Consider the following 19,278-nt stretch of genomic DNA (forward strand, 5'->3'; position numbering starts at 1 on the left):
CAGGTGAGAAGAAGTATTCTTCAATATCCTTGAAGAAAACTATTAAATCCTTCCTGGATTTTCTCTTCTTCAAAGTATCCCTACTCCCTTCAGCTGATATCCTCAAAAGCATGAATTCCATGCGTTTCCAAAAGAAGGAAAAGAGAAAGAAAAGATGGAAGGAAGGAAGGAGGGAAGGGAGAGAGGGAGGAAGAAAGGCAAGCAGGAAAGGGGGAGGAAGAGAAGAAAGTTCCTCTAGTGCTTACAAGAACTGTTCTAAATGCTCATGGGACAAATATAGAAGTGTGGGTGAGGATCTTCCATTCTAAGAGCAGGAGACAAGAGAGTTGGGCCTGGAAAGCCACAGGATTGGGTGGTGGAGCCACAGAGCAGGAGAGCTCTATGTCCTTGGCAGCAGAACCAGTGGGCAGTGGGATTGATTTGACTGGGGGGGGCAATAGATTCCTTGGGAGCAGGCTGAAGGTGACTGAGCTAAAAGGACATGGCCCTGGCCCTGTTGTCCTTAGGGCTGAGAGATTTGGCCTTTCTACAAGTACATGACCCCAATCATTGTTCCCTCCATGGTGTCCTCCCATATATTTCCTCCCCACTCTTTCAACTGATGCTGTATGTATTACTGGGTAGTGTGCTCCAGATTTACGGAGGAAATATTTTGCTCCTACTTTTCTTACTCTGCCATTTCATTTAATGTTTTTGCTTGGAACCAGTGATGTCCTTTGGCTGACTAGTAAAGGTAAATACATCAGTGGGAGGCTCATGGGCTACAGTTCTGAGCAGATGGGGACCCACCAGCTACCCTGAACCTGAGTTAGCCTTGTCTAGGGAACCAAGTTTCAAGTTCAGGGTCGTCCCCAGGTGCTGCACAAAAATGAGCCTCCGAGATAATCCAGCTTTTATCTGTTAGGTGAGTTAGGGCTCTTGCTTCACCACTCTGCTCAGTCAGAGACTGCTAGATATCCTATTTTAGGGGCTGCCCCCTGTAGTTTCTTTCTGAAGTAATTACTCCTGAAATTCAGCTGCCCCAGATTGCTGCAGGCTGAAAAAAGCCAGCTTCGTGGTGTTTTTTTTTTCCTTTGGCTCCTTCTGTCGCTTAATACATCCTGGGGTATAGCCTGTAGAATTTGCACAAGGACAAAGAAATCAATGAGTTCGCTGGCTCCAAATGCGTTAGAGATTATAACTGACCCCACAGGAACTGATGAGATCAGGGAGAGAGTGAGTGTAGAAAGTGAAAAGGAGAGCGCTCAGGACAGAACCTTGGAGAGTGCCCTTGGTAAGGGGTGATGGTCCAGCCCAAGACACAGAGGCAGAGCCATGAGATGGGGAGGAGGAGCAGGACGAATCGATGGCCAAAAGCTATGAGACAAAGAGTGGCCAGAGGCATCATGTGCCACAGGGAGGACAAGAAGAATGAGATTGAGAACCAGGCCATTAGATCTGGCTGCTGAGAGATCCTCGTCAAATTCGGGGGGAACAATTACAATTGAATGACAAGACTAGAAGCCAGATTACAACATGTGGAGAAAAGTAGAAGAAATGGAAACAAGAGTATAGGGAGTTCTGGATGCCCATCATTCGAATGTAAAGGGGAGGAATGATCCAAAATGATCTAGAACTCTTCAGGAGATGGTGGGGTCAAGTGATAAAAGAGTTTAAGCATGGGGGGCAGCTGGGTGGCACAGTGGGTAGAGCACCAGCCTTGAAGTCAGGAGGACCCGAGTTCAAATCTGGTCTCAGACATTTAACACTTCCTGGCTGTGTGACCGTGGGCAAGTCACTTAACCCCACCTCAGCAAAAAAAAAAAAAAAAAAAAAGAGTTTAAGCATGTACATAGGCAGCATTCTGTGAGTGACAAAGACTGAAGGCTAGAGAAGGGGGGTGAGTGCCGCAGAAATCTCCTGGAGAAAATTAAGGATCCATGGTGGTCCTGGCGAGAGGCTGACTTCTTCCTCGGAACCTGAAGTTTGAAAGGACAATGAGGTTCAGAGTATTTGCAGGGCATAGAATATGGAAAAGTTGCAATATGGGGGGTTGGGGAGAAAGGGCACTGGTGGCTGGGGACAGCCGGAAAGCCTTTGGTGAACAGAAGATGCTACTTGAGCTGTACTTTTAATAAACAGAGGGACTCTATAAGGAGGTAAAGAGGAAAGGTGGGGGAAGGGAGGTCCCCCATACCTGGGATGCTCACCCTTCTCGCCTCTGACTACTGACCCCTCTGGCTTCCTTTAAATCTCAGTGAAAAGCCCACCTTCTACAGGAAGCCGGTCCCAGTTCTTCTTGATTCCAAAACCTTCCGTCTTTTAATTATTTCCTACTTATCCTGTCTATAACTTGCTTTGCATATGTCTCCCCCATTAGATTGTAAGTTCCTTGAGGGAGGGGACTGTCTGGCCTCTTTCTCCAGTGCTTAGCACAGTACCCGGCACACTGTAGGTGCTTAATAAATGTTGATTGATTGGGGGAAGAGGAAATTACCTGGATTGTAATGGGGGAAAGAATAACATTCAGTGAAGGGAAATAGGCTGGAGAAGGGGAGTGATAGGGTCCAGATGCCATTGTAAAGGAGGGCCTGGACTGGGGAGGCAGTTGAAGGAAGGAGACCAAGGAGGGGGCTGTTGGTATGGGTCAGGTGAGAGATGACGAGGGACTGAACTAAAGGGTGTCTGAGAGAGGAGAGAGAAGGAGGGCTGATGGGAGACGGGCCGTGAAGGCGAAGCTGTGAGCACAAGCCTGGGGTCACCTGTCAGAGACCACACCCAACCACCTATGAGGAGCTCATGGCTCACAAGCTGACCAATAGAAATGAGATCTTGAGCCACCTTTCCCAACCTGAACTCAACGACTGAGGTCTTAAAATGCCAACTGCACCACTTCCTTTTTTCAGCCTCTATTTTAAATCTATCCATAGCAGCTCCTTCTATTCTCTGGATGGAGAGGAGAGAGCTGTTTCCTCTCCCTGGGACAGGCAGAATTGGGGTTAGGACCGGCATGCAAGGACAGCTGCCATGGATCTCTCCAGCCTTCCCTGCGGCTTCACTCTGTCACGTTGTTTGGGTGTGGTCTCTAACTCCTCACCATCTCGGGCTCCTTTCCCTTGAGAGACCTGATGGCACTTAATATTCATGCTGTGGTCCCCAGATGTGGTCCTGCCCCATGCAGATTACAGCACGTGGTCAGGCCCTTGTCCTTGTGTTAATGGAGCCAAAACAGCATTTGTTTTTAGAAGCCACATCGTCATCATTTGTTTTCAATATGTGGTCTGCTGAAATCATCAGATCTTTTTCAAATGAATTGTCACTAAGCTGGGTCCATGTCATCTTTCTTATTCTAATCATTCAAGAGCATATAATTCTGTGGGGATGTCGGCCCTCCATTAATACAGTCACATCCCTCCATGCTGTGGTAGACAGTTATCATGAATTTTGGACGCTCCCTCTCCCTTCACACACACACACACACACACACACACACACACACACACTCTCTCTCTCTCTCTCTCTCTCTCTGTCTCTGTCTCTCTCTGTCTCTCTCTCTCTCTCTGTCTCTCTCTCTCTCTGTCTCTCTCTCTTTCTGTCTCTCTCTCTCTGTCTCTCTCTCTGTCTCTCTCTCTCTCTGTCTCTCTGTCTCTCTCTCTGTCTCTGTCTCTTTCTCTCTGTTTCTCTCTCTGTCTCTCTCTCTCTGTCTCTCTCTCTCTCTGTCTCTCTGTCTCTGTCTCTGTGTCTCTCGGTTTGTCTCTCTCTCTCTCTCTCTCTCTCTCTCACACACACACACACACACACACACACACACACACACACACACACACTGGTCAGAACTCTGTAAGGAGTATTTTTGCATTTGCCTTAGCTACTCCTCAGATGTGAGTATAAGCCCATGCTTACTAGTGCTGGAACCCCTTCTTGCTTGCTGGGCATTTCCAGAGCTTGGCTTTGGGTCCAGAGCTTTGCAGAACTCAATCATCTCCAATCTGTGATTGGCCAGTAGGATCCGAGCTCTTCTACCATAGAAATTCCCTTGTATCCTGCTCATCTCTGTTGGGGTTAGCTCAGAATTCCAGGCTGGTGAGCTTCCGTTGGAGCTTTCTCTCACATTTGCTCTGTGTCCCAACAAATTGGAAGACTAGTCTTTGTCTTCATCTGTGTCGTTGATATAGGAAACCTCAGAAACACTCCTTCACCTGTGAATGCCCACCCTGTGGGCCCAGCCATTCACAGAAGTAAATCCATCTATCTGTTCTGCCCCCATTTCACCCATGGAACCATAAATGCAGAAATACAGGAATCTGGAGACCCAGGGGCAGGCCATTCCCTGATGTTTGCCAGTCATCGATGTCGATCTCTACGGGGCCATGGATCCTGGATCCAGCCCTTTCTCCCTCCATTTGGATCACTGATATATTGGCCCATTTCCAGTGGCTCACTCCTCTCCCACTCTCCATCGATCTTTAAAGATGTCCTACCGAGACTGAGATCTGCAAGAGCCTCAAGTTCTCCGACTTGTAGCTCAGCTGGGCAAGGGGATGGAGGCCGTTCATCTAACACAGGTGGACGCTTGGTCATTGCTCCTCGACCAGCACGGTCCCTAACCCTCTCACTGTCTTTTTATTCTGTCCTTTCCAGCTTGGAGACCCTGCTAGAGATGGTGAAAGCCACGTAGATCATTTCCGCCTTGCTCTCGATCACCTGTCGGCACTGCATCGCACCTGCCCTGTACAGTAGGTATCAGTCTTTGTTTCCTGGTTTCTTCCCAGACATCTACTCCCCTGCCCCAGCTTCTTCTGTTTGAACGTTACCCATACCAAATGGCAGCCTTAACAGTCGTAACACTGTCCTAGACACCTGGGACCGATTCAGTCTCATCTTGAGGTACTAAGTGTCAGAGAAAGATGAGAACCTTTGACAGCACATCTGCAGTGTGCTGGAGCAGGGAAGACACTGGGCTGTAGAAGGGTCCAGATTCAAATAGCATCTCATCTACTTATCGACAGGACTGTAAGCAAGTCCACACCTTTGGGTCTAAGGTTCCTCTCTCCTCCTCCCTCCCTGCTGTCCCTTTCTCCTTTTTTCTCCTTTCTAACTCCAGCAATCCACAAACTTCATGGTCTCCCAGCAGAAGAGATTATAGGTGTGGATCACCACATCCTGTAGTCCTCCATTTCAGCTGTGTCATAAGCAGCTAGATGATTTTCTTTGATAATTAAAAATGATTTCTATCTTTTGTTTTTGCCTTATCTTCATTTTCAAATATACCCCCATCCCTCAGCAAGTTATCCTTTGTAACACAGACTTAAAAAGGAAAAAAAAAAAACAATTAAAGTTAAAAACAAAAGATGGGATTTGCCTTTTCCAAATTTCTCTGGGGACCAAACTTGATCATTCTATTTATACAGAATTCAGTTCTTTTCTTCCTTCCTTTTTTCATTCCTTCCTTCCTCCCTTCCTCCCTTCCTTTCCTTCTTTCCTTCCTCCCTCCCTTCCTCCCTTCCTTCCTTCTTTCCTTCTTTCCTTCCTTTGTTCCTTCCTTCCTTCCTTCCTTCCTTCCTTCCTTCCTTCCTTCCTTCCTTCCTTCCTTCCTTCCTTTTTCTTTCTTCTTCTTCCCTTTCTCCCTCCCTCCCTTCCTCCTTCCTTCCTTTCTTTTTTTCTGGAGGGAAAGGGTTCTACGTATGTTGTTGTGGTCATTGTGTCTGAACATTTTGTACTTTATCACTATATACCTAGGGAGGGACCACACTAACTGGGTACAATGGGTACATATGAAATGCTTATTGACTGACTGACTGATTATTGTTTTCCTTGTTCTGATTACTTCGTACTGCACCAGTTTCTACGACTTCTCTGCATTCTTCAGTCACCATTTCTTAGGATATGACAATATACCATTCCAGTGGGGAGCCACAGTTTGGTTAGCCATTCCCCAATCAATGCACATCTGCTCTGGTTACAATTCTTTGCTATGAACATTTCGTCATATAGGGAATCTTTCTTTCCATCTTTGACGTTCTCGAGTATGCGTGAAGCAAGGGGATCACTGGATTCAAATATTGGCTAAGATGTCAGACTACTAGATGTCAGACAGTAGGTACTGGGGATAGAAAAATCCAAGCAAAGTAGCCTCTACTTTAACCTACTGCTTGACTCCTAATAGGTACTTAACAAATGCTTAATAATTTATTATCTTGATAAATTTGCTGAGTTGTAGAGAATCTATTGCTTTTGCCTTTTTTCATTATTAGTGACATGGAATAATCTTTCATATGTTTGTTAATAGTTTGTAATTCTTTTGAAAACTTTTTGTTCACATATTTTGAGGACTTGTCTAGTGGGAAATGACTCTGTTTATATATTTGTGTTTCCCTTTGGATCCCGAGTATCAGATCTTTCTCAGATATATTTTATACAAGGATTGAATAAAAATGACAGATTTACTTCATATCCCTAATTGTATTTATCTTATTCATGCAAGAGATTTTCAGTTTTATGTATTTCAAATTTCGATTCTATTTTTCTTTCTCATCAAGCTTGGTTACTTAAGAACTATTCTTTTTTGAAAACTTAATTTTTAAAATTTTACTATTTATTTTGAACATTTAAAATTCCAAATTGATTTTCCATTTTGATATTAACAGCCGGGGCAGCTAGGGGGCGCAGTGGATAGAGCACCAGCCCTGAAGTCAGGAGGACCTGAGTTCAAATCTGGTCTCAGACACTTAAGACTTCCTAGCCATGTGACCCTGGGCAAGTCACTTAACCCCAGCCTCCAAAAAAAAAGATATTAACAGCCTAGAATCTGCTTTAGCTTAATATGAGGGAAAACATTTTAATATTTAAAGCCATCAGAAAGTGAACTGACTGTAATAAGGAATCATTATCCAGGGTCATCCACTTTGTCTATCCAAAAGTAAGCTTTTATTAATGGCTGTTCTGTATCAGTCATGGATGAGTGCTGGGACAACAAGGCAAACATGGTGGGTGCCTGTCTGAAGACAGACTGGGATCCATGTCTTCCCAGACCTCAAAATTTGTGATCCATCAGTGACACAGTAGCCATGTGTTTTCTTCAGACTGAACTTGACTATATTATTGTAACTCTTTCCCTGTCTGTCTGCCTCTGTCTATCTATGTCTCTGTGTGTCTCTCTAACTCTCTCTGTCTCTGAATATCTCTCTGTATCTCTCTGTCTCTGTGTCTCTAATTCTTTCTAGTTCTCTCAATCTCTCTCTCTTTTCTCTCTCCCTCCCTCCTTCCTTCCCTCCTTTCCCTCTCTGTCTGTCTGTCTCTCAATCTCTGTCCCTGTCTCTCTCTGTCCCTCCCTCCCTCCCTCCCTCCTTCCCTCCTTTCTCTCTCTGTCTCTGTCTCCCTCTCTGTCCCTGTCTCTCTCTGTCCATCCCTCCCTCCCTCCCTCCCTCCTTCCCTCCTTTCTCTCTCTGTCTCTGTCTCCCTCTCTGTCCCTGTCTCTCTCTGTCCCTCCCTCCCTCCCTCCTTCCCTCCTTTCTCTCTCTGTCTCTCAATCTCTGTCTCTGTCTTCCTCTCTGTCCCTTTCTCTCTCTGTCCCTCCCTCCCTCCTTCCCTCCTTTCTCTCTCTGTCTCTCAATCTCTGTCTCTGTCTCTCTCTCTGTCCCTCCCTCCCTCCTTCCCTCCTTTCTCTCTGTCTGTCTGTCTCTCAATCTCTGTCTCTGTCTCTCTCTCTGTCCCTCCCTCCCTCCATTCTGTCCCTCTCTGTCTGTCTGTCTGTCTCTCTCCACATTATCTATTATCCCATCTTTTCTCTTGAGATCCCGGCATGAACTACTGGTGAAGAGGGTGTCTCTGGGCATCCTCTCTCACCCCAAGGATGGCTCGGGTTAACATGGAGTTGCCACAAGGCATTAAGATTATCTAGGAGCATTTTCTCAGACTCATTCTGGAGATGCTGATGTTCCTCACAAGAATCTTCATCAGTCTCCGTGGAGACAAGAGCCGAATCTCCCCCACCAGCTCCCCTGACTTCTCCCTGGCCAGAAGAATGTGAGCTTCTGGTGGCCATCAGCCGTACTTTGCCCCCTGCCTCCTGCTCTCTCAGTGCTGCTGTGGCTCCCCTTTTCCCTCGTTGGGTTACTAGTTCACTTACTTCCAAGGGCAAAAGGCCGGGGGAAGAGGAAGGAGGAGAGATTTTTCTGCTTCCACTTCAGATCTTTCCCCATACTATAAAGAAGGAGAGAGCTCAAGCAGCCCCTTCTCGAAAGGAATGGAGCCATCTCAAGGTGACAAAAGCCATCTTTACCATCCCTTAGAAAAGGAAAGAAAAGCCTTGGAGCCAGAACATAGAACATTTATTATTCTTCCTGTACTTCTATATCTAGGCTTCTACTTAGGTGAAAATAGCAGCAGGGACGGCTGTGGAGTCCAAATCTCCCACCTTCCCCTGGACTTTCCATTGTCATCCATATCTTTTTGCAAATTGAAAGTTCACGAGCATCTTCAAATTTTTCTGAACAAATTTCCCACACAGACACTGCCCTCCACCGAAGTCCTAGTTTATTTCCCCAGAGACCTCCCTAAGAGGGTAGGAAAACAGGGCTTTGCTCCAGGGCATAAAAATTCATAAGCTACAAAAATTGAAAATAATCACTTGAAAATGCTGTGTAACTTTAAAATTGGCTACATTTATTTTTTGACAGTCCTCTCATTTCTTAAGCATCCATTGGCTCATTAATTAGCAAGGATAATTTATCTAGGAAGATTTCCTCTCATGGCTTTTCCTTGAGGCTGCTGAGGTAAAATCCTCCCCTCTCCTCATCCCTTCCTCCCTTATCTCCCCCGGCCAGTGACTTTCCATCATCAGCCTCTCAGTCATGTGTGCTTCCCATCCGGGATCAACATCGGGAATCCCTCCCCATGGGCTAGTTCTTCTGGCATCTCCCTTCTCACCCAGTTTTGTCCTAACTACCTCTTGTGTCATTTCCAAGTCCTCCATTACAATAATTATTTAAGGGCTCCTCGTCTTATCTACCCTTTCATGTGGTTTGCCACGGGCATCAAAATTGCTAGTCAGAGCTCTGTTATTGCCCCCTTAGGGCATGGAATTGATCTGAGCTGTTCCCACCAATCAACAGATTCCTGCCAATGTCCAGCTCATTTCTCACCGAACCTTTATATTCCTTCTCTACACGCAGGATCTCTCCCATCTTGCCTTTAGGCTGCCCTCAGTACCCTTTTATGCCTGTGCCATGAAGCCCAGTGCCTCTAGCTTGACCACCTAGCCACTTGCTCCCTTGTCTATCATCCACCATCCCCACACTCTGCCCATCTCTACCATCCCAGTGGCCACCTCCCCATCCCGGGAATTGTTTTGGATTTTTACTGCTCCCATTCTGGGCACTGCAATGTACCCATCCCCAGTGTCCCATTCCCTCAAAAAGCACAGTGATCCATACTAACGTGTTAAAGAATGATAATTATTTCAGTCTCTTTGTTCTTTCTGCCCCCAGTGACCATTCTACAATGTCACACTGCCTTTTTCCTTCCTTCCTTCATTTAAAAAAATATGAGCTTCTCCAAAATCCCCTTGTGTGGACACACGCACCTATTTAACACAATGATGTCTGAGATCCCTTTTCACTGCACCATTCTATGACGGGTCTGTGCATTAAGAAATTAAGAGCAGCACAATTTGTCATTTAAAAAATAATCATTTTCTAATATAGGGAAATATGTAATAATGAAAGCCGGCATTAATGGTGTCTTCAGGTGATCAAAGTGCTGCATAAACATCAAATTAAATCAGAGTTGTAAAGCCATTGACACAGCAGGGACCTCCAGTGAGCTCTATTGAAATATTAGCAAGGATGGCGTCCGGTCCTTACGCCAACATGGAGCATCGGTGCTGATATTATCGTTCAGTTTTACATGCGAAGAAACTGAGGTTCAGAGACGTTAAATGACTTGCTCTTGATGCAAGACCGGATTTGCACTCAGGACTTCCTGAGCCCAAGTCTGGCGCTCTCCCGTCGGCCACTTTGCTTCCATATGTTATCACCTCAGCTAGAACCTCATGAGCAGGACAGCAGATGGGAAAGGACCCGGACCCCAGACAGATTCAACTTGAGCCAGGCCTCGGCCTGTATGTTTTTGTTTTGCTTTTCTCCCCCACCCTTGCAACCCGCCTCTGAGAGGTATGTGTGTGCAGGTGTGTGTGTGTGTGTGTGTGTGTGTGTGTGTGTGTGTGTGCAGGTGTGTGATGTGTGTTCAGGTGTGTGTGGGTGATGTGTGTGTGTGTGCAGGTGTGTGATGTGTGTGCAGGTGTGTGTGGGTGATGTGTGTGTGTGTGCAGGTGTGTGATGTGTGTGCAGGTGTGTGTGTGTATGATGTGTGTGCAGGTGTGTGTGTGTGATGTGTGTGTGCAGGTGTGTGTGTGCACAGATGTACAGGTGTGTGTGGGGGGGTGTGCAGGTGTATGTGTGTGTGATGTATGTGCAGGTGTGTGTGTGATGTGTGTGCAGGTGTGGGGGGGGTGTGTGTGTGCAGGTGTGGGGGGGGGTGTGTGCAGATGTACAGGTGTGTGTGTGAAGGTGTATGTGTGTGTGATGTATGTGCAGGTGTGTGTGTGATGTGTGTGCAGGTGTGTGTGTGGGTGATGTGTGTGCAGGTGTGTGTGTGTGATGTGTGTGTGCAGGTGTGTGTGTGCACAGATGTACAGGTGTGTGGGGGGGGTGGGGGGGTGCAGGTGTATGTGTGGGTGATGTGTGTGCAGGTGTGTGTGTGTGATGTGTGTGCAGGTGTGTGTGTGATGTGTGTGCAGGTGTGTGTGTGTGATGTGTGTGCAGGTGTGTGTGTGGGGGGGTGTGCAGGTGTGGGGTGTGTGTGTGTGCAGATGTACAGGTGTGTGTGAAGGTGTATGTGTGTGTGTGATGTATGTGCAGGTGTGTGTGTGATGTGTGTGCAGGTGTGGGGGGTGTGTGTGTGTGTGCAGGTGTGGGGTGTGTGTGTGTGCAGATGTACAGGTGTGTGTGTGAAGGTGTATGTGTGTGTGTGATGTGTGTGTAGGTGTGTGTGTGTGATGTGTGTGCAGGTGTGGGTGTGTGTGTGTGTGTGCAGGTGTGTGTGTGTGTGTGTGTGCAGATGTACAGGTGTGTGTGTGAAGGTGTATGTGTGTGTGATGTATGTGCAGGTGTGTGTGTGATGTGTGTGCAGGTGTGGGGGGTGTGTGTGTGTGTGCAGGTGTGGGGTGTGTGTGTGTGCAGATGTACAGGTGTGTGTGTGAAGGTGTATGTGTGTGTGATGTGTGTGTAGGTGTGTGTGTGTGATGTGTGTGCAGGTGTGGGTGTGTGTGTGTGTGTGCAGGTATGTGTGTGTGTGTGTGCAGATGTACAGGTGTGTGTGTGAAGGTGTATGTGTGTGTGTGTGTGTGTGTGCAGGTGTATGTGTGGGTGTGCACACTGTGATCTTGGGTCTTTCCCAGCTTTCATTTACTCAGTTTGCCCAAATGAAATATTGTTCCTCCAAAGCCCCAGATGAAAATCACTGACCTCGTTCAGATATCTTTGTGCCTCAGCTAACACCCCCCCACACCCTGGAAGCTTCAGGGACAGCTCAGTTCTCGCAGGCGCCTCCTTTGCAGGGCAGTCCCACACCGGAGGCCATCAGCCTGGTCTATGATGGTGGGGAAGTGGGGAACAGCCCGTGCCCTCAGAGTGGGGAAAGAGCCCCGCAGAGCCCGGAGCTCTGGTGACAGACCAGCTGCTTCCCTATTCCTGTGGCGTGGGGATCTCCCTGAAGTGGGGCCTCAAGCTGTATCTCAAGCAACTTTCAATGGGTCCAGCTCCTCACATGCTCCCCCCAAAAAAGGGTTGGGCTTCGACACTTAAAAATATATTTTTATTCATATATTTATATTTATATAAAATTTCTATTTATTTATAAATATACATGTATATGTATATTTATAAATAAATTTATTTAAATAAATAAATTATTTGTTATATTATTTAAATAAATTTTATTTAAATAAATTTATTTATAAATATATATATGTATATTTATATATGTGTGTATATATATATATATCAAGTATAATTCTTCAAACTCCCAAAAGGATCAACCACCAAGGTCCTCGTGCAAAGGCTCAAAAGCTCTAATAGTGACCGTGACCTCCTGAAGGTGATGCCATCAGAAGACCAACTCTGGTCAGATCTACCCAACAGTTGACTGAGTTAGGTGTGAGTCGCCTGGGGCCTGAGTGAGCCGTTTGCAGAGGATCCTCACCTGAACAGCGTCTCCCTCAGTGGCCAAGTGACCACACAGTGACCATTTACTAAGAGGAGGAGGCCTTGAAATCTGCTGCAGGAGGAGAAAATCCTGGATCTGTGACATCTTGAAGGCGTTCCAAAAGATGATGATTTCATTGTTCCCCAGCCTCCGGCTGGCGTCAGAGGTAACCCTGGGCAGGGACTATAGTCTAGATCCCCTACACACACACACACACACACACACACACACACACACACACCAGGGGACAGGCTGTGAGGAGAGAAGTCTGTCAGAAAGAAGGTGACTTAGTAAGCCTGGCATTCAGCAAACATTTCATTAATGTTTAGGGACTGATTATTTAAGGAGCCAGAAATAATCTATCACTATCTGGCAGCCAACAGGCCCGTTACCACAAGGCAGGGGCAGAAATGTGGCCAAGATCTAGATTCCGAATGTAGTGTTGCAGTGTCACAGGGCACAGAATGCTGGACCTTTACTAGCCGTATCACTGAGCAAGTCATTACTGCTGCCTGCCTCGGTTTCCTTATCTGTAAAATGAGGATAACAACAGCACCTAACTCCCAGGGCTGTTGGGAAGATCAAATGAAATGGTGTAAAGCACTTGTTCATAGTTTGATAACTTTTTTACCATAGTTCCAAATTGTTCTCCATAACGGTTGGATCCATTCACAGTTCCATCAGCAATGTATTAGTGTCCAGTTTTCCCACAACCTCTCCAGCATTCGTCATCATCTTTTCCTGTTCTTAGCCCATCTGACAGGGGTGCAGTGGGATCTCAGAGTTGTCTTAATTTACATTTGATCAATAGTGATTAGGAGCCCCCTTTTCATATGACTAAAAATAGTTTCAATTTCTTCATCTGAAAATTGTTCATCTCCTTGGACCATTTATCAATTGGAGAATGGCTTGAATTCTTGTAAATTTGAGTTAATTCTCTATGTATTTTAGAACCTAGGTCTTTATCAGAACCTTTGACTGTAAAAATGTTTTCCCAGTTTATTGCTTTCCTTCTAATCTTGTCTGCATTAGTTTTGTTTGTACTTTAACTTAATAATCAAAATTTTCTATTTTGTGATCAATATGATCTCCAGTTCTTCTTTGGCCACAATTTCCTTCCTCCTCCACAGGTCTGAGAGGTCAACTATCCTATGTTCTTCTAATTCGTTTATAATATCATTTTTATGTCTAGATCATGAACCCATTTTGACCTTATCTTGGGGTTAGGTGTGGGTTTCTGCCACAGTAGTTTCCGATTTTCCCAGCAGTTTTTGTCAAATAGTGAGTTCTTATCCCAAAAGCTGGGTCTTTGGGTTTGTCAAACACTAGATTGCTAGAGTCATTGACTCCGTAAAGCACTTGCTGGTGCCGGTCACATAAGGAACACTACATAACGGTGGTGCTGATGGTTTACACCATTGCTACACTTTCCCACTACCACTGGAAGCCAGGGCTCAGAAAAGGCAGGGTTGCTTGGAGATAAGGCAGGAGTCCAAGGAGCTGGCCGCCCACTTGCGGTGGACCTGAGGCAGCAAGTACCCATTTTCCTCCACCTGCGTCCTCTTCGGGCTCCACTTTCGCTGTGGACAGCTCCTGCTGCTGCCATCTCTTCCCCACCTGGGAACCAGCTGTGTTCCTGGGACTATGGGCAATTCTAAACCATGAGTAATAAATAATTTATAAAGTTATATAAGAGATTTTGGCATTATTCCTTTTTTTTTTTTTTTTTACAGGAAAACAGTATCTGCTTTTTGCTCTAGGCAGTGTCTGGCTGTTAATGGCTTCCATTTGAAGGCCCTCTCCTTTCCTTTTACCTGGGTCTTGAGTCAGGATGTTTATATTGACTCCCTAAGCCATTATCTGGTTTCTTTTTGTAAACAAAATGTTAGTCATATGCTTAGCTTGCTCTAAACATCCAAGAAAAGAGCTAAGAAATCCATCCTGCCTCCTTGGTGACCTTGGACTCAGGAAGGCAGCCAGGGAAACAAATCTCCCCAACTCGAAGAGAATGGAAGCCCCCGTCTTTTCTTTCTCCATTTCAGTGACAGAGGCCCCGGCTTTCTGGAGCCCTGCTCCTAACCCCCACTCTGGGCTAGATCCCGCCTCCCTGCCTCTGCATGGGCCGTCCCATGCTTAAAATGCCATCCTCCCTAACCTTATCTCATGAGAGCTGTAATTTCTCTGATTCCTCAGCCAGGAAACACTCCTGAAGCAGACCTTTCATCTCCCCAGAACCCGTGTGTATTCTCTAAGTGCTCTATACTCATCTACGTCTCCTCCCCCACAGACTGTAAGCTCCGGAGGGCAGGCTTGTCCCCTTTAGCTTTGTCTTGTCTGCCCAGCCTGCGCACACACGCAGTTCACTTAGTGCTTTCTGATTCTGCTCCAATCTTGGAGCCAGGCTGAGGGCCCTCTGGGCTCCCCGGCCCCCGGATGGGCGGCTTTGGGGGGGGGGAGATCCACGAAGTTCTGTGGTTGTGTCCGTGAAGGTCAGGGTGGTTTCTGGGGCAGAGCTTGTGCCAATCACCAGCCAGAGAACCCGGATTTTCCCCCACCGGGAGCCAAGCTGCTGCTGTCAGTGGAGCATCTCACGCTGAGGACCGTGAGTCCCAGCAAAACGGGATGCGAGAGAGTCTCCATGAACAGCCTTCCTTGGCAAACGTGTGGCTTCCCTTCTGGCAAAGTGATTCAGCTTGAAAAAGATCTTGACAAGTTCCAATGACACATAATTTCCTTTAATGAGTATTTCTGATGACTTAATTGGGTGGGGGTTCCTCCTAGGGATTCCTTGAGTACCCTCAGTGCCTTCCATGTGTCAGTGTGATATCTTCCCAGAGGAAATTCGAGGAAATACACTCCCTGAAGGAGACCAAACAAACAAAGGGAGCACGTGCCCACATTTACTTTTCTACACATTTATTAAGTGCCTACTGCATGCCAGGCACAGGGCTCTGTGCTATGTGTGAGCATAAAAAGCCAAAGTTTGACCATGGCGGGCTAAGAGGCTAAGAGAAGGGATATGACGTGAGCAAAAGAAGGTATGGACTGAGGTAGGAGACAAGGGGGGGAAAGAAGAGCCCAGACAAGAGTATTAAAAAATTCCAGGATCCTTGGAAGCCCGGGCCTCTGGGATCGCCTCTCAGCCTCAGTTTCCTCAGCTGTAAAATGAAGATAATAATATAGAACCTTCTCAAATGAAAGGCCCACATATAAGCTCTTAGCACAGTGCCTAGCATGTAGTAAATGTTGCATAAAAAACTTTTCCCCTTCCTTTTTATCTTGTCAATGTACATACATGCTGTTTCCCTAGTAGAACATAAATTATTTAAGAGCAGAGAGTTTTATTTTACTTGTTTTCCGTTTGGCCCCTCCCAGGCACTCCACAAATGCTTATTGGTTGATTAAGAGGGAGTAAGAGGACTTTTAATGGTCACAACAATCACAGCAAAAGCTCGTAATTGCACGGCCTTTGAAGGTTTATAAAATACTGGAGCAGCCCTGGGAGGTGCTGTTATTGTTCCCATTTTATAGATGAGGTGACCGAAGCAGAGAGATTGAGCAACTGCTCAGAGGTGTACAGACATCGAGGGCACGAGGCAAGATTCGAATCCGGAGCTTCCTGGCTCCCAATCTGTCCCTCCAACCATATTGTCACCTCAGTGCTTCAGGGCCATTGGAAAACAACATGACAGTTTGCTTGTGCTCGGCTCCCTTCTGGACCAAATTCCCAGTGTTAAACCCAGGTGACATCCTGTAAGCTGGGCACCCCAGTGAAGGGGAAGAAACTCAGGCCCTCTGGCTCTAACCAGGGACCTTCAGAGGAAGCCCCCGGGTTCACCGGAGGCAGGGCCCTGCACAGATGCCCCAGAAGTGGAGAGAAGCCATGGAGGGATGGGGATCAGGGACAGTGCAGCGGGGGAGGAGGCACAGACCCAAGAGGGGCGTGACAGCCCAGCAGGAAGGGGCAGATGCATCGTGGGACAAGGGTGAGGGACAAAGAGTGAGCTCACTGGTCTGGGAGGAGACAGGCAGCTGAAAAACCTTAATTACACTCTATTGAAAGTCCATAATATATAATAGAAGGACCAGGATTTGCTCTGCTTCTTGGCACTTTGGAGAAGAAGGCCTGAGCCCAAGTCCTTGCTCCCATTGCTAGCCCCAGTTTACAGAAAAAAGATTAGAAAAATTAGAGGAGCGCACAGGAGGACAGTGTCGGGATCCCGTATCTCAACCGCGGGTCAGATTGAACAAGATGAAATCTCACAGTAATGAAAGTCCCGCACGTGGGTTCAAGGAACCCATCGATAAATATTAGAAAGGGAAAGCAAGTCTTGACCAAAACTTCATGTTAAAAAGCTCTGGGGGCTTGAGTGGGATCCAAATGTTACTCTTGGGGACAAAATAATAGAACGTGGCGGACTTAGATCTGCTCGAATGGACGAAGCAGGACCAGGTATTGGCGGTTGACCCTGGGAGGGGATCTCTATCGGCGTGCCCCGGGCATCTGTGAGTGGCCTGACGCTGTTAAGATTTTTAACAAAGATTTAGATACAAAGGTATCTCTGTCAAGCTTATCCAGTGGCAGAAAGCCAAGCCAGATAGAGCACTGACACTCTGAGCGACAGTGAGAATTTGATGGGCAGGAGCATCCAAAAGATAAAAAGTATAAGGATAAAGGTGGTCTCCCACTTTGAGGTTAAAAGATCGGCTGGATTCCAAGTCAAGATTCTCTCTACCGCCACCTCTCTGCCATCCCTGACATAACCACTTGTCACTCGGTTCGGAACTCTGATGTAGCTCTAGAGCCTGGCAACTGGGGTTCAGGTCACCAAGCAGAGCCACAGTACCACCGCTAGACCCTCATCCCACCCAGAAGTGCTCCATCTCAGCTTTGCCATCTCCTCCAGCGGGCAGTGCCCAGAGAGGGCTGATACAAGGCTGCCTCCTGACAGGCTTCTGAGCATACGGGTGGGAAGGAAGAGATAAAGGAAGAAGATATGGTCTCCCCTTCCAGGGAGCCCCTTATCACATAAGGGGGACAGTCCCTACCTCCCAGAGCTTCTGGTTCAGAGAGAAGGTATTTTTCCAAGTTCCTCTGCATAGACCCTCCTCCCTTATAAAGTCTTCAACTGATCCTTTTGGATGCAGAGGGAAGGGGATAGTTCATGTGAGAAGGAAACCCAGTCCCGGCCCAAATGGCAAAACAAGCATATCAAAACTTCCTCTGTGGTCAGAGTTTGATCTTTGAGCCGTGTCGCTTTTTGCACTTGGGTGTCAGGTTTTCTATCTGATTTTTGCCAGACCAGAAAAAAAATGTAACAAAATATAACTTAATTAATTGATATATTTAATATTATATTTTTCAGTGAACAAAAATTTATTTTCTCTCCTTCCCACCTCATCCCTCCTCCCCAACCCTAGAAAAAAAGATAAAAGAAAAAAATTGCCACAATTACACAAATAAAATGAAGTCATGCATTGACAAAGCCCCCAAAATGTGTGTCTAATTCTGAAGCACGAGCCCATCACCTTTGGCAGGAGCCGGGCGCAGGCTTTATCCCGTTCAGTCCTCTTAACTTGTGGCAGATCATCAAATTACTTAGAAATCTCAAGTCCGTCAATGCTGTTTGTCTTCCCAGTGTTGTTATTGCATCGATTATTCTGGTTCTGCTCACTTCACTCTGCCTCTGTTCAGACAAGTTTCCCCAGGTTTCTCTGAAACAGATCCACTCTTTTTTTATTATTAATTTTAAAATTATAACATTTTTGACAGTACCTTTGCATAGGTAATTTTTTTACAACATTATCCCTTGTACTCCCTTCTGTTCCGAATTTTTCCCCTCCTTCCCTCCACCCCCTCCCCCAGATGGCAGGCATTCCCTAAATATCTGATAGTATATCCTAGGTACAATATATATGTGCAGAAGCGAATTTTGTGGTTGTTGTTGTTGTTGCAAAGGAAGAATTGGATTCAGAAGGTAAAAATAAACAGCTCCGCTCTTTATGTGGTTCTTATAGCCCAATAATTAATTCCATTACTTTCCTACACCACAATTTGTTCAGCCATTTCCCACTTGATAGTGACCACTTACAGTTTTTGTGGCTACAAGAGACTATTGCAGTTTCATACATGTAGATCTTTTTTTCTTTGATCTCTTTGGGGTATAAGCCTATTTGTGGCAAAGCCGGGTTGAAGGGTATGCACTTTAACGTTGGGGGCTTAGTTCTGAATGGCTCCCCAGAATGGCTGGACCACTTCAAAGCGCCACCAACAGTGCACTGATGTATCTGCTCACAACTGCTTCCAACATTTACCATTTTCCTTTTTTTAATCAGTTTTGCCAATCTTATGAGTGTGAGGTGAGGCTTTAGTGTTGCCTTAATCCACATTTCTCTAATTATGAGTGATTTGGGCTATTATCTCGTCTGGCTTTAGCTAGCTTGCATTTCTCCCCTTAAGAACTGCCCATTCATTTCTAAAACAGTTACCGATTGATGAATGACTTTTATTATTATAAATTGGAATCAGTTCCTTATCCATCTTGAAAAGGGAGCCATTATTAGAGAAAATTGTATATATTGTATGTATGTCTATATGATATGGATAGTCCTCATTTCCCAGAGTTTTTAGGAGGAGACAAAGTACAGACAAATTTTGCTCCCTGGGGCAAGTTCACTTTGGATAGCAGAGTATCTGAATCACTCCTGCTTGCCTATGGCTCACACATGGAGACCGTGGGAACCAGGATTGAGGAAGTGAAAAAACTCAGGTCATTTCAAAGAGTTGGGGAGATGAACAAGATGGAGACGCAGTCCTGAAATTATTGGGAGATGGGAGAGGGACCTGAATGTTCAGTGATGACAATAACAAAAATCTGGATACTCTGGGGCAGTGGCCCTCAAACTTTTTAAATAGGGGACCAGTTCACTGTCCCTCAGACAGTTGGAGGGCTGGACTATAATCAAAACAAAAACTCACCCTCTGTCTCTGCCCCTCAGCCCATTTGCCATAACCCGGCGGGCCGCATAAATGTC

The 19,278-nt window shown here is 46.1% G+C and overlaps 1 protein-coding gene across 1 annotated transcript in view; it reads left to right on the forward strand.

The window, feature by feature from the left end:
* The window catches only part of HECW1 (HECT, C2 and WW domain containing E3 ubiquitin protein ligase 1), a 234,034-nt gene that overhangs the window by 67,553 nt on the left and 147,203 nt on the right, over positions 1-19,278 (forward strand). The window contains 1 exon segment of the mRNA XM_074284517.1: positions 4,621-4,715. The gene's annotated coding sequence lies outside the window, so the exon portion shown is untranslated.

The sequence above is a fragment of the Sminthopsis crassicaudata genome, chromosome 1, assembly GCF_048593235.1.
Source record: "Sminthopsis crassicaudata isolate SCR6 chromosome 1, ASM4859323v1, whole genome shotgun sequence".
NCBI classification, from domain to species: Eukaryota; Metazoa; Chordata; class Mammalia; order Dasyuromorphia; family Dasyuridae; genus Sminthopsis; species Sminthopsis crassicaudata.